The sequence below is a fragment of the Lutra lutra genome, chromosome 6 (assembly GCF_902655055.1).
Source record: "Lutra lutra chromosome 6, mLutLut1.2, whole genome shotgun sequence".
Taxonomy (NCBI): Eukaryota; Metazoa; Chordata; class Mammalia; order Carnivora; family Mustelidae; genus Lutra; species Lutra lutra.
In genome coordinates, this window is record NC_062283.1 from 10,535,313 (window position 1) to 10,550,417 (window position 15,105).

At 44.3% G+C, this 15,105-nt stretch overlaps 1 long non-coding RNA gene across 1 annotated transcript; it reads right to left on the reverse strand.

Annotated features, from left to right (window-relative positions):
* Window positions 1-1,481: 1,481 nt before the first annotated feature.
* Window positions 1,482-14,631, reverse strand: LOC125102442 (uncharacterized). Its single transcript, XR_007128127.1, has 3 exons — window positions 14,583-14,631; window positions 12,792-12,855; window positions 1,482-1,605 (listed from the first exon to the last, which is right to left on the reverse strand). It is a non-coding gene; the product is annotated as an uncharacterized LOC125102442 (long non-coding RNA).
* Between the last annotated feature and the right edge of the window lie 474 nt (window positions 14,632-15,105).

The following is a 15,105-nucleotide window of genomic DNA, read 5'->3' on the forward strand; positions in this document are numbered from 1 at the left end:
TGTGGCCTCAGTGGGACTTGTTAGAAATCCTCTCTCTGGTCCGTGGGAGGAAGCTGTCCACAGGGTGGCTTATCTCAGGTGCCCTGTCTCAGAATCCACCACGAAGTATCCAGAGAAACCACTTACAGGAAGGCGCCTGGCCAGCAGCTTGCCACTCTGAAGCCATCCAAGAGAGGGGGTGGCCTGGGCAGCTGCTGCGTGTCGGCCACCCGGCAGTACTGGAAGGAACCCTGTCTTCTGTGGGAGCCCAAGGAGGTAAGCGCATGAAAACCGGGAGGGGAAGCCTCTTCCTCCCCACTGGCTCTCCAGTGCCCTCTACTAACCGAACCTAACATCTGACCAACTGGCATGGAAGGAGTATTTACAGAGTTCAGCCCCATTATTGCAGAGCAAGTGAAGATCTGGAGCCCGGAGTCCATAAACAGACGTCTAATACAGGGTTAAGAGAGAGTGTCATCTGAGATGGATATATATTCTGAAATATTGATATGAAATTTCTATAAAACTGGAGGGGAGTATGGGAAGAACATAGGCAAAAAATTTTAAGCTTTTCAGTACAATGATGGTGGTAATTTTTTACTTTGAGAATGTGTGTGTAATGTTACATAAAGTGAGTAATTATCATTAGTCTGAACTCTTATCTATCTCTTGTCTGATTTTCTGGTTCTTTTCAGGAAGTCATTGTCCTTATCACCTGCACTGTGGTCTTTAAATGCCATGTTTCACTAAAAGAAACGGGCTTATTGGAGGGTTGGATGATTCTATATCTGGGGCAGAAAATGCATAGAATGAACATGTTATGTCTTGTTATACCAGAGCGCAGAGGAACTATTAAAGCCTTCTAGGGTCATGTCCGGCAGACCCAGAAGCCAACTTCAAGAGGTTCCCTTTGGCCAAATATGGGATAATTTGAGTTTCAATAAAGGTAATCATTAGAATGAATGGTAACACATTACATATATCTAAATACAGAAACTAAACTGGAGTCTGATCAAGTGTCTGGATCTAACGGCCGATTTGTAGGAAACAAAAGACAAAAAAGCATGTTGAAATACACCCTTGGTCTGCAATCTGCAGAATCCAGACTGAGGAACTGTACAAGTCAAACCGCTGAGTTCGGCAAGAGATACGCTGTAGGAAAAGAAAGGGATGGGGAGAACCATTAGATTAAAGGAGACTGAAAGGGCACCTGATTAAAGAAAAGAGCAAGACTAAAATATAATGTCTAGGGGGATTCACTGAAAGAAATACCGAGAAAGTGATCAAAGTCAAGGGAGAGGCTTGTAATTGGGATGGGGCCCACAGACAGGCTTCAAAATTCTGTTTCTTGATTTGGGAAGGGAGTACAGGGACGCTCCCTTTCTAATAAACCATCACATAGAAATGGAATGTTTTACATTCACACCTAAACGCTGAAGGGTATACTTCAGCAAAAAGGAAATGTGGAAATGTAACACAGAAACAAGGAGGGCAATGCGAAAAAGAAATGGCTTTAAAAAACCTTAGATCCTTGCACAGGTCTAACTGCTGAGTTAAATGAGATTGAGAAAAATCATCTTAAACATGGTGAACTGACCCCATGTACTCATCTCTTTTCCAGAACTCCTGTTGAAATGAAACAAAGGAATAAAGTTATAAACTGACAAGATAGAGGTGGTTTTGCGAGGAGGTCACTGATTTAAGGAGGAAAGCTTGGAGCGGGAGGTATAAGGTACTTTGCATGGTGGAAGTGAACACAGTGCTGACAGGAGGGAAGATTAAGTAAGTGTGTATCAGTGACTCCTCACCCCATTTTTTCTCCCAGCCCCGCTTTTAAAATTCCCATCAGCTAAACCTATGCCTCCCAAGCTAGATATTGCAATAGGCTTCTTTTGAGAAACGACATGGTCCCAGAGAAAGCCTCTATGTTGCCATTCACGGGTCCAAGAACAAGAAGTTTGGTTTGCCAGCTTATTACTTTATCCGGAACCTTACCAGAAGATCAAAATAAAGGTAGAAGGTTAGGGAAAGAGCTTTCCAAAAACAAATCTATTAATATGTTAGACTTGTGGAGAATAATATTGACGAACACTTGGCAGTTAAAAAAAAGACAGCTGGATACGTATAAAACCAAACATTTTAACCCACTGACCCACCCAGGCACCCCTAAAATCAAACATTTTAAAAAGAAAGGCCACCTTAACTACCAGGAAAAGCAAGCCTCTCCTTGCTACCCAGAACAAGGTCTGTATGCTGGTGTTCTGTTCCTGTCGTAACTTAAAAATGTTTACAGTGTCTGGAGCTCTTGCTGTCCTACAGAAAAAGGAGATGTCCTCAAGTCCTTGTGGAAGTAGAACTTGGATGGCACCGACCTTGATTTCCAAATGGAACGGTACATCTACAGAAGGAAATGTGATGGTTACATTACAAATCTGAAGAGAACAAGATAGAAGCTTCTGCTTGGCAGCTCCGGCCATTGTTTCCATTGAAAACCTGGCTGATGTCATGTCATACCCTCTAGGAATCCTGGCTGGAGAGCTGGGCAGAAGGGTGCTGCTGCCACAGGGGCCACTCCTGTTCCTGGCTGCTTCCCTCCTGGAACCCTCCCCAGCTAGATCCGGGTCACTGTCTGGGAGTCACTCCTTCTGGAAGATACTGATCCAGGGCTGACCACCAGCCTTTCAGAGAACTGTCCTCAGGGAACCTGTCTCCGTTGCTCTGTGAAACACAGACTCTCCTCTGTGCTGTGTGGATGCCGCCATCCCAGCACCAACAAGGAGCTCCCTGAGCGGGGCTGATGCAGATGCTGGCCCTGGAGGTTCTGCGCACACACGGTGACATCTCCTGTGAACTCCCGTGGCAGATCATGCCTCATCTCTACTCCAGAGATCCTGAAGAGATGGAGAAGAGCTGGAAAGTCTCACTGCTGCCAGAAAGACTGAGGCCTGGGAGGAATTCCAGCATAAGCGGACTGCTGCACGCCCCAAGTTTACAGCCACTCTGCCGAGGTCAGAGGCGAGCAAGGGGGCCCTCTCTGCCCACGCACCCGTTCCCTACTGAGGCCTGGCGCGCTCAGCCTGCCAGGCAACACTGGTCTGCAGCTCCCACTATGCACACTACCGGATGTGTAAGAATGATCCCTGAGAAGTCTCTGGCTGTTCTTTTACAGACTTCCAAGCAGGAAATGGAAAAATAAGGGTGATGGGAAATGAACAGTTTAAAAAAAAATACCAGAAAAAATAAAAAGCTCAAGAAAGGAAAGGAAACATAGTCATAATTGCAACTTGGCTCATCATTGAGGACTATTTACAAGAGTCTTAATAGCAGTACTGTTGTTTTAGCCCAAACTGTGACATATAACTTTGAGAGGATGGGGAACAGAGGAGGTGGGGGAGGCCATGAGGTAGCTAAACGTGGATCTCCTATACAGAAGAGCCGACAAACTCCTAAATGACATGACCTCTAAAACTGAGATATAAAGAAGTTGACGTAAACGTATTTAGAAATATGGAAGCAAAACATTGGAAAGCATTGGAAGTACTCAGGGTTACCTTCATGGAAATTAAGTGGAGGCTCCCTTTTTTCAAGACACATAAACCTGTTAGGAAGTTAATGTAATATTCTGATTTTGTAAAAGCAAAAACAAAAAACACTGCCGCCAGCAAGAAAATAAACGATATCTGTGTTGCGAACACATCTGCGAGTTTGTGCAGTACACACCCAGCACTCCAGTGATCTTGCTTCCAGGGAGTGGGACGGGGTGCCCAGAGTGGGGAAAGGTGGGGCAGAGTTTTGCTGTTTTTCTTCTACTGTTTGATTAAAAACAACAACTATATTACTCTGATGGCAAGGAAGGAAGGATGGACGAGAAAGAAAAGAAGAAAGAAGGCAGGGGGCTGACTTCATGACTCAAAAGAGAAGGTTCAAATAATATCCCTGGGATCTGGCTTGCATGTCAGCAAAGCACACACTGCTGTTAGAGTAAAAAAAAAAAAAAAAAAAGGCTTCTGCCTTCACATTCCATATTCCTAGTCTGTAGTATGTAGCTGCAGCTGTACACTTTCTGTGGGTGAGAAGTTGCGTGCTAACACAAGTTGTGTCCCCTCAGTCGAGGGACAGGAGAGTCAGCGAAAGAAGACAATAGTAGTGGGAAAGAACTTTTATAGAATCAAACAAGAGTAGAAGGTTAGGAAAGAAAATGTCTGAAATAGAAGAGTCAAGGAAGACAGAGATGGAGAAAAGAGCACTGAATTGAAGAGGACATGGCTGACTTTGAGAGGACGGTACCATGGAGCCGTGGAAGCCGAATCAATCCATTGCCGTGATTTACAAGGTCTGGTTCCTGGACCAGAAATAGAAGCAGCACCTGGGAATGTGCTAGAAATGCAAATTCTTGGGTTGCACATGAGACCTTCTGAATCAGAGGCTCTGGACCTAAGGGCTTACCAAGCTGTGTTTTAGTAAGATTTCCAATCGGTTCTGAGACACACTAAAATTGGTTGGCAGGGTACCATCCCTGCGTGACTGATACCTGAAAAGACGTACCCCCTTTCCCTGCACAGAACAGGCATTTGAAAGCTCAGTAAAATCTGCGGTAGCTGACATCATAGAGTTGTGTACATCTAGTGTCCAGGGGGCCATTTTCATTTTATTTCTTCTGTATTTGGTATGAAATGTTTTGGATTTCAGATCCAGACTAGAAAATTTTACTTTAAACACATTCGGTAGTTTTAGTTGCTCTAAGTAACAAGATGGTGGAAAAGTGCCTTTATCTTGATCTGATCCTTCCTCTGGCCTCCGAGGTTTGGGAGGACAGCGGGTGTTTGGCTGTGTGTGTGTGTGGCAAGAACACGTGGCATGAGATCTGTTCTCGTGACAGATTTGTACGTGTACAAAACGGTATGGTTAACTGTGGATGCTGTATCGTACAGTGGGTCTCGAGAACTATGCATCCTGCCTAACAAACTTTATATCCATTAGCTTTTGGATTTTACTATCAAGGATCCTTCTCTCCTTTGAGCAACAGCATCCTGTGTATGATTTGGAAAACGGTCCCACCCCCATTCTTTCGATACTTGTGGCAACGGGACTGTCGAGCATCATTCTACCAACCTGCCCCACAGCTGGGCCAACGGGTTTTTGTCTCAGTAGAACCTGAGTCTTGAATGGTGACTGCAGTGGCTGGGTACCCATCAGTCGAAACAGATCGTCCGTGAGCTTGTTCCTGGATCCTTGGAGTGTCCCTGGTTCCTAATCACTTTACAGTCCGCTCACTTTTCCCTTTGATTCTGTGAATCGCCCATTATTCTTGTCATCCTCCCCAGCCCCTTGTTAGCCAGAGTCAGATTCTTTGGATTATAACCCAGAAATAGTAACCATCACAGGATAATATTCACAAAACTGTACCAGTTGAACCATACAAAATAGACTTATTTTTTCATTATTCAGCGTTTCACGGGAGAACCATGCCTCCGCCCATTCTTAATATGTGGTTCTGATGAGACTGACTGTGGCCTCTGGTCCTACACCTCAGAGTATCCACCAGCCACAGGATCAGGGATGGGTCGTCTCTGGGATTTTGCCATCTAAAAGGAGGTGCCCAAGGTTCACTGGACGCCAGCTGCCTGCAAGGATGGTTCCTACCATCCATGTAGCTGTCGGTGGCCATTTTTGATGCCATGTGAATGACTTTGCCTGAAAGTGAAACCAACGTAGAGAAAGGTGGGACTGAGAGATAGAGAAACACAGAAAATACTCTTGTGACCTGTTTCTCTTTTGGATCCAGTGATGTCTGAAACCATCTCCTTGAATATTAGAGTCGCTCAAACTAGTAAGTCCCTTTTCCCTTTGCTTCTGTTACTCAAAACCAAAAGAATCCTAAACCAGGGTGGGATTCCAGAGTTCCTCACATTCCCTTTTTCGTTCTCGTCAGCGAACTAAATAGCTTACAATTTCTCTCCAACATTTTCCAGGAGGAGAAGGAAGGTCTATCCCTGTTTATAGCTTTTTACAAGTATTCGCTTTCAACAAACTTCCTTAGAGCTGGGTCATAAAACACTTGAAGTGGTACATATAAGATTTAAGTTGCTCTTGAAAGCATTCCTCCTCATTGATGACGAACCAGTGCCCAGGTCAGAGGCCAGTGATGCCGATGTTCCTTCCTGGGTGGGTAGCCCCTAGTTACCTGGGCATTCCACTCCTCTTGTTCCTGTAGTCTGGCTTTAGTCATTTCAGGAGTGCTGTGCACCAGTGGGTCCCAATTCTGGCTGCACACTACGGTCTCTGAGGAGCCTTTAAAAGCCACCCGTGTTGGGTCGCACCCCTAAAGATTCTAATCTAACGGGTCTCAATTAGGCTCTAGCCATCCATGTTTTCTAAAAACTCCAAAGGCCATTCTACTGTGCAACTAGATTCGGAAGAGTCGCTGATACACACTGCATCTCTGGATTGGCCTAGCTGATTCTAGCTAGAAGGTATTGGTGATTCTGTTCTCCGTGGGTTCCTCAAGTGAGTATGTCGATTTTCTCCACTGCATCGATGGGGTTAGGTCCCAAGAAACCCAGCATAAGTGGGGGAAAAACATTTAATACATATAATCTGCAGAATATCATACTCAGCCTACCTTACATGGGCTTAGAATTACCCTATAGCTGGGCAAAATCTCATGTAGTTGGTGGAACACTGTACTGACAGTGAAAACGGAACGGCTATATGGGATGGAGTGGTTGGTTGTGGGTGTGTTGGTGGTTCACCCTGGGGATGGCTGGGCTGGCCAGGAGCCGCTGCCGCACTGCATCATGGGACAGGATCACACCCCACATTGCTAGCCCCAGAAAGAGTCAAATTCAAAATTCAAAGTATGGTTTCTATTGAATGCCTGTGACTTCTGCACCATTGTAAAGTCAAAAAGTCCCACCATCATAAGTCACGAATTGTTTGTAGTCCTTCCTGAGCATTTTAAGGTACAGACACTATGCCTTGTCCGAGGAGTACAAAGGTGAGTTAAGTCCTGTCTTTGCAGTTCAGGAGATGTAGTAGGTGAGAAAAATTGATAAGTAAGTACTAGGCAAAATAAGTGTGAGCCTGAAGAAGGACTGGCCAGTTCTATTTGCCAGGAAATAGAGGTGTGACTCGGGAAGGGCTTTATATAGGAGGTGACTTTGGGCTGAGCTAAGTCTTAAAGTATTTATTATAAGACCACTAAGGGAGGCTCCAGGGAGAGGATGCGAGAGGAACAAAGTTCATGGAAATAGCTAAGCTGGTGTTTATGGTCTGGGATGGACTGAGTAGAGATAAATCTGGAAAAGTAGGGAGGGGCCAGGGTAGGAAGGGCTTTTGTCCCTCATAAGAGAGTTTAGGACTTTATCTGGTGGACAGCAGAAGCTATTGAAGAGATAGAAACTTGGGGAAATAAACTCAGTCATATTTGTTTCTGTAGACTCCTCTCTCCGGTGGCCATGTGGGCAGGGTGGGTGGGGGGAGGGGATGGGATGGTGTAAGATTGAAGGCAGGGACTCCAGCAGGAGACTGTCGTTTAAATGCGTGGACAGAGCCTCAGCCAGGATAGCAGCAGGGGGATGTAGAGGAGAGGAGGCATTTGAATGACAGTAAGGAAGGCCAGCTTCTGGAATTTGGTGACTGCATGGATTTGCAGAGAGTGAGAGAAGCTGCAGAGTCTCTGGCTTAGATGCCTGAGTGATGATGCCTGAGCAAGTGGACGGTGCCGCCATTCATGGAAATAAAAGAAGGCGGAAGGAAGCACAAGATGGTGAAAGGCAGGACCATGAGATGGCCCTGGGATGTCCGAGGGGTACTGGCTGTTGACTATCATGGGTCTGGAAAAATACAGACTGTGGACTCCTAAGCCTGCAGGTGGCCCTTCGAGTGATGAGTAGGTGGAAAACTCTGAAATGACAAGAAAAGAAAGCCAAGAACAGAGGCCAGGGTCATACTGAAGAAGGAAAAAAAAAAAAGAGAGAGAGAGAAAATAGTGGGGTGGGAAGGAAAGTGGGATTGATTGAGCAGCAGAGACTATCCACGAGAAGGGAATTACACCTGGTGGTGAAGCCGTGAAGGAAACCAAGGAGAATGAAAATGGTGGTGGGCCACGCTCCCGCTTTCTCCCTCCTTTGGAAATAGCAGCACGCCAGTCTCCCCTTCTTGATGACCCCTCTCCCACTCTGTGCAGCTGAGGTGGGGTGTCAGGGCCTTCTGCTGGTTGGGTGGGCACGCACCCACGCTCAGCCAATTGGGCACTTGGGACTTGGAACAAGTATACACTTCTTATCAGCATCAACCCCTGATAAGACCGCTGATTATCTCTTGCTATCTATACTTCTTCCTTTAATTTTAGAGGCTGCGATAGCCTTCCAATATATATATATTTTTAGAAGATTTTTAGTATTAAGTAACCTTTGCACCCCACATGGGGCTCACGTCTACAACCCGGAGATCAAGAGTCACTCGCTCTACTGACAGAGCCAGCCGGCACCCTCCCCATAAATTCTTCTGTGTAGCTTGGCAAGGGCTGGTTTATTGTCTTTTTAACTAAAGAGCCTTCACTGGATATGGCCAGTAGGAGGTCCCTGAGGGTTTGGAAAGATGAAAGGTTGATGGCAGAGAGAAGGGAAGGGAAGGAAGTAGAGGTAAGCGAATTCTTCGAGGAGTTTGTTTTAGAAGAAACATGGTTAGGAGAGTAGCTAACTGCTTCGGCTATGCCTGAATGCACGTTTTGCTAGGACCATGGAAAAGAGTTTCTGAAAACTGAGCAGCCACGAATCTGTTATTTTAATACTGATTTCTCTCATTTTTAGTGAGATTTAGTCTATCAATGTATTTCACCTGTTCATACTGATGGCGTATGACAGAATCACCCCATGACGGGCAAACTGCTCTTTAAAATGTCCACTTCAGGAATAAAGTTTGGCTGATTTGATATAGGGGTAGAAAACAATCTGAAAAAAAAAAAAACAAAAAACAAAAAACGATAAAACCACCACCGCCAAAGTTTTCTTCCCGAAAGATGTGTAGTGTACCAAATAAAAGATGACATTTAAAAATACTTTGATTTTTGGGGCACCTAGGTGGCTCAGTTGGTTAAGCATCTGACCTTGATTTTGGCTCAGATCATGACTGAGATTGAGCCCCAGGTCTGGCTCTGCCCTGGGCCTGGGTGTGTGGAGCCTGCTTAGGATTCTCTCTCTACCGCTCTTTCTGCCCCTCCCCCCTAAAATTAATAATAATAATAGTAATAATAATTTGATATTAGTACTAAATTCTAGAAATACACATAAAATGAGGCATCCTTTTTCTCTAGCCAAACATGGAGTGAATATGATGCTTTTCTGCCCTCTAGTGGTTGTGAGAAAGCACTGAGAAACGTATCGTCTGCTTTTAAATATTTTACAAGGATATATTTTCTTTATAACAGAATTTTTGATTTTAGGAATTCAAAGCGATTTATAAACACATCAGCATTTGCGAGACGCACATGTTCTTGAAAGCAGGCAGAACTCAGAAAGCAACCCAAGTCTTATATAATGGAAACTGACTTTAGGCATCCAGTAGGTGGAGGAATTTCCAAAGCTAAAAACTACCACACCGTCCAAACGCAACCCCAGAACCTGGGGATCGTAAAAATAATCGATCTGGTCTTCATCTGATCCTAATGGAAACCAAGGACTGTTGACCAGCTCCAGGTTATATGTACGTATACACCTAGTGCCCTTGAGATGCCTGAAACGAAGGACTGTTTTAGGGCTAGAATTATATTTTACTTGGAAATTTGAGGATTGGGGGAGAAATAAATGCTTTTAAGGTATGGATAGTATGAAATAAAAGCTGAAAATAAGTAGACGTGTGCAGGAAGCGACATCAGGAGGGAAGGAGCTGGCAGGTGCCCCAGCCACACGTCAGAGCGTGGCTGCATTGCATTGCATTGCAAAGCTATTATGAAAGAGGACAAATGTTTATAAAGTGTTAGTACAAATGAATGTTGGAAACATCCATTTTTTGCCTCTGTTCGCTGGGCCTTCATTTATTGGCAGGGGCAGCGACCAATCCAGGGAAAAGCCACAGAAGCTCGTGGGCAGCCAGCTCCAACCAGCCCTTTGGTGCTCAACTCACAGCCTTCCCTTAGAGTTCATTCCTTGGCCACAGCACCACTCCTTCCAGATTTCTCCCTGAATTCCCTCCAGGACGAAGCCAACTAGCCTAGGGTCCCTCTCTCACCCCTCATTATCATTTATTTACATGATTTCTCCCCATTATACCATCACCTATCATTAGGCCAGACGTGAACTGAAACTTCAACCCAACTCCATCCGGTTCCCACTCTGCTCTTGGCCTACTCGCTCTTGGGGGTCAAACGAATGAAAAAGTCCTCAATTCTGGTTGCTTCTCCACTTTCTCTTTATCTATGGAGTTTTGTTGACCTGTATGCTCTTCTAAATTTAATATCCTGACTCACTTTATTCTCACCAGGATAACTTATTATCTATCTATCAATTATCTATAAAGGATTTTGTTTATTTGGGGGCTGAGCAGGGAGCCTGACTCAGGCTCAGTCCCAGTCATGAGGTCATGACCTCAGGTCATGACCTGAGCTGACGTCACAAGTCCGATCCCCAACCAACTGAGCTACCCAGGCACCTCATTTATCTTCTTGTTATATAGTAATTTCTGCCACCCCCCCCACCTCTAATCAATTTTGTGTACTTAAATAGGCCATGTCCTGTTTTTGCCTATCAGACTGGAAAAATTAAGAAGATTGATGGTACCCTGTGCTGATGAGGTGTAGAGAAATAGGTTCACTCGTGCAGGGTTGAAGGGAGTGTGCGTTTGCACGACTTTTTTGCAGGAAATTTTGGTAGCACCCACCAACATTCAGAATGTCTCAGTTTTGGACTCCTGAATTCCCCTCTTAGGAATCTGCCTTTCAGAAATATGAGCACTAGGGTATAAAGATACAAGGCAAGCTTATTTTCTGTAGGATTATTTGTATAAGTAAACCAATGAAAATAAATGAGGTAGCTATCAAAAATTAAAAGCTAGAAATCAAGAACAGTAGAGTAATTTGTCAAATTCAATAACTAGTATTTTGAAGAAAAAAACAGTACAATGAAAACTCTGACAATGTTAATTAAGAAAAAAAGAAACTACACTTGTAGAACATTACGGAAGAACATATAATTGAGAACACTGAAACAATTTAAAAAAAATCCCACAATATGACATTTAGTTTCATTCTAAATAATCCAAATGGATTTTTTTTTTTTAAGATTTTATTTATTTATTTGACAGAGAGAGATCACAAGTAGACGGAGAGGCAGGCAGAGAGAGAGAGAGGGAAGCAGGCTTCCTGCTGAGCAGAGAGCCTGATGTGGGACTCGATCCCAGGACCCTGAGATCATGACCTGAGCCGAAGGCAGCGGCTTAACCCACTGAGCCACCCAGGCGCCCTCCAAATGGATTTTTAAAAAAGATTTTATTTATTTATTTGAGAGAGAGGGAAAGAAAGAGAGCATGGTGGAGAAGGGCAGAGGGAGAGGGAGAAGCAGACTCCCTGCTTAAGCTGATCCCAGGACTCTGGGATCATGACTTAGGCCAAAGGCAGATGCTTAAATGACTGAGCCACCCAGGCACCCCTCAAATGGATTTGTTTTTAGGAAAAAAAAAGTTGCTTAAATTGACTCAAGAACACAAAAACCTAAAGATATTTATACCTGAAGAAATTAAAAAATCAAAGAACTGACTGTCTAATAGCTAATCTTTCTGTTATTTTTAAATTCTAGTTTTCTAGCCTCATTGTTTTGAGCTCAGAAACAATGCCTGTGTATTTTTTGCCTTTTGGAATTTGACGCTAATTTTGAATTACTGAATGATCAATTTTTAAATGTTTCATAAGATACTGGAAAACCAGTCAATATAATTAGCACTTTCTAGCTAACCTGCAGAAGTCAGAATATTCCTTCTTTGCCTACCTCTCATCTATTTTTAATTGCAAAAGTAAAATCTGCCTGTTATAATGAATTCAAGCCACAAATAAATATCTTTGCACTCCAAAGGACTGTCACATTGTCTCCATAGATCTTTCTACATTTCCTTCTACTTTTTCAAATGCAAAAAATATTATGATTCTTTAATATTTGCTTTATTAATTTGTGCCTACACTATTCCTTTAATAAGCTTTGTTTCCTTTTCCTAAATTTTTTGCCAGCATGCTAATCATTCTAAAATCTTCCATACTCGGTGCTTCTGTTGTCACTAATTTGTTATTGCAATATTGCCTTCTTTGATTCAAGCATTAGATTAAACTTTCTCAGTGGTTAGAATAGAAAAAAATTTTTTCTTTTCCATTTTGGCTTGACTACCTTGCCCTCAAATACTATGGCCCATGTGAAACTGGAAAAACACGTATTTCCTCTATTTTTGGACTTCTAAAGATCTTTCAAATTAATCTCATTAATAATATAATTTACATTTTTTTATATCAGAGTCACAGTAATTTTGCCTGTCCAATCTGTCCAAGAGAGAAATACACATTAGAGCCCGCCTCTTTTATATTTTATAAAATTCGTCTTTTTTGCATTTTTAAGTTATTGCTGAACACATTTTCATGAAAAACAATTCCACACTCTGGCACGCAGAACTCTAAGAATGTTTCCAAAGATCCCCGCCTCCTGGTGTACATACTGGGTGTAATTTCTCCCTTGAGTGTGAGAGAGATCTGTGAATATGACGAGTTATTCCTCCCAAGATTAGGCCACATTATATGCAAAGGGGAAGGGATTTTGCAGATAATATGAACATACCTGCGCAGCCAATTTTAATCGAAAGGTAGCTTATCCTGGGTGCGTCTGACCAAATCAGGTGAGCCTTAAAAGAGAGTTTAAAGGTCAGAGACGGAAGCTGTTAAGATATGTGGAGAGTGATCCTCACTCTGGCCTTGAAGAGGGAAACAGCCCTGTTGTGAACCACCTATGGAAGGGGCCCTGCGACAAGGACTTGAGGGCGGCCTCTGGAAGCTAGGAAGGATCCCCAGGCAATCTCCAACAAGGGAACAGAGACTTCAGTCCTACAGCTTCAAGGAATGGAATCCTGCTAATAATCTAAATGAGCTTAGAAGACGACCCCAAGTGTTGGACGAGCACTAGATGAGAACACAGCTCTAGGACATCTTGACGTGACTTCAGTTTTGTTAGACCCTGACTGGAGCCCTTACCATGCTGCAGAACCTGTGGGATAACAGTTAAGTCTGAGGTAATGTGCTGTGCAGCAATAGAAAACTGACACGACCACAGAAAGACTTCTGAGAGTTGTGGTTTCTTTTTTTTTTTTTTTTTTGGATTTATTTATTTTTAGAGGGGTGAGGGATGGGGCAGAGAAGAGGGAGAGAGAGAATCCACAAGCAGTCTCCCCACTGAGTGAGGAGCCCTACATTGGGGCTCAATCTCACGACCCTGAGATCATGACCTGAGCGGAAATCAAGAGCCAAGAGTCAGGCACTTAACTGACGGGCACCCTGACAGGCCCCTGAGAGTTGTATTTTAACTGTGAATTCTATCTGTCATCATTATAAAGTAACCTTAAGTTTTCTGCTTAATAGAGTTACTTTGAATTTTATTATATAGGGTTAGTATTGTGACTCCTTTCTTGTTTGCATTAATTTAATTTCCTTTACCCATCCTTCTAGTTCTCACATTTGCAGATGCTTTCTCAAATTAAAAAAAAAAAATCTTCTTTAAAAGATTTTATTTATTTGAGAGAACGGTGCATGAGAGAGAGAGCTAGACAGAGCATGAGCAGGGGAAGGGACAGAGGGAAAGGGACAGAGGACAAAGGGCAGAGCAGAAAGCTGGACATGGAGCTCGATCCCAGGACCCCAGGACCACGACCTGAGCCGAAGGCAGAGGCTTTAACCCACTGAGCCACCCAGGTGCCCCCATGTGTGCTCTTTTGAAACCAAAACCTGTAATATGTAGCAGACAAAAAGAAACTGATAAAGCAAAAGGTAGTTATCTTCTTCTGAATGTGTTTTAAAAATTATTGGGTGTGGGGGGAGGAGCAAGATGGGGGTAGAGTAGGAGACCTAAATATCAGCGGGTCCCAGGAGTTCAGCTCAACAGTTATCAAACCGTTCTGAACACCTACAAACTCAACAGGAGATCGAAGAGAAGAAGAGCAGCAATTCTAGGAACAGAGAATTGACCACTTTCTGGAAGGTAGGATGTGCAGAGAAGTGAATCCGAGGTGACATATAGGAAGAGAGACTGCTGGGGGGAGGGGCCAGTGGTGGAGCAGCACAGCACAAAATTGGGACTTTTAAAAGTCTGCTCTACTGAGAGACATCACTCTAGAGACTAAACGGGGATGGAGCCCTCGCAGGGACAGTGTGGTCTCAGGTCCTGCGGAATCACAGAAGGGTTGGGGGTGTCTGAGTGCAGCAGAGCTCCCAGGTATCGGAGTGGGGGAGCCCGTGGCAGAGACCGAGCCGAGGAGTGAGTTCTCAGCTTGGGGTTACCTTAAACCGTGACCTGAGGCACAATCAGGCCACTGTGCTTCGAGCAGAGACCCCACCGAGTGGCGGATCTGGAAAGACTCACCTTCCTCCGGGAGGAACACAGGAATCTGCTGGGTTTGGAGACTCCAAACAGGGCCCCACGCCAGAGACAGAAATGCTCGGTCACAGGCCGGGTGAGCTCAGACTGCGGCTGGAGATGAGGGAGACGGAGGGATTGACGGCTTTTCTCCGAGGGCGCACTGAGGAGTGGGGCCCCAAGCTCTCGGCTCCTCTGGCCAAACACTAGGAGGCCGCCATCTTGATTCCCGCCCTCCAGAGCTCTACGGAAAGCGCTCAGGGAACAAAAGCTCCCAAGCGCCAACTGGAGCAGATTGCTTAGCCCGGCCCCTGGCAAGGGCGGTGCAATTCCACCTCCGGCAAAGGCCTTTGAGAATCACGGCAACAGGCCCCTCCCAAGAAGATCAGCAAGAACACAGCCAAGCCCAAGTCCACTGATCAATGAGAACCGCAGAACTCAAGAGGTAGGGCAATGCAACCCATACAATTCATGGCTTTTCCCATGGTTCTTTAGTTTTTCAAAGTTAAATTTTTTTAATTTTATTTTT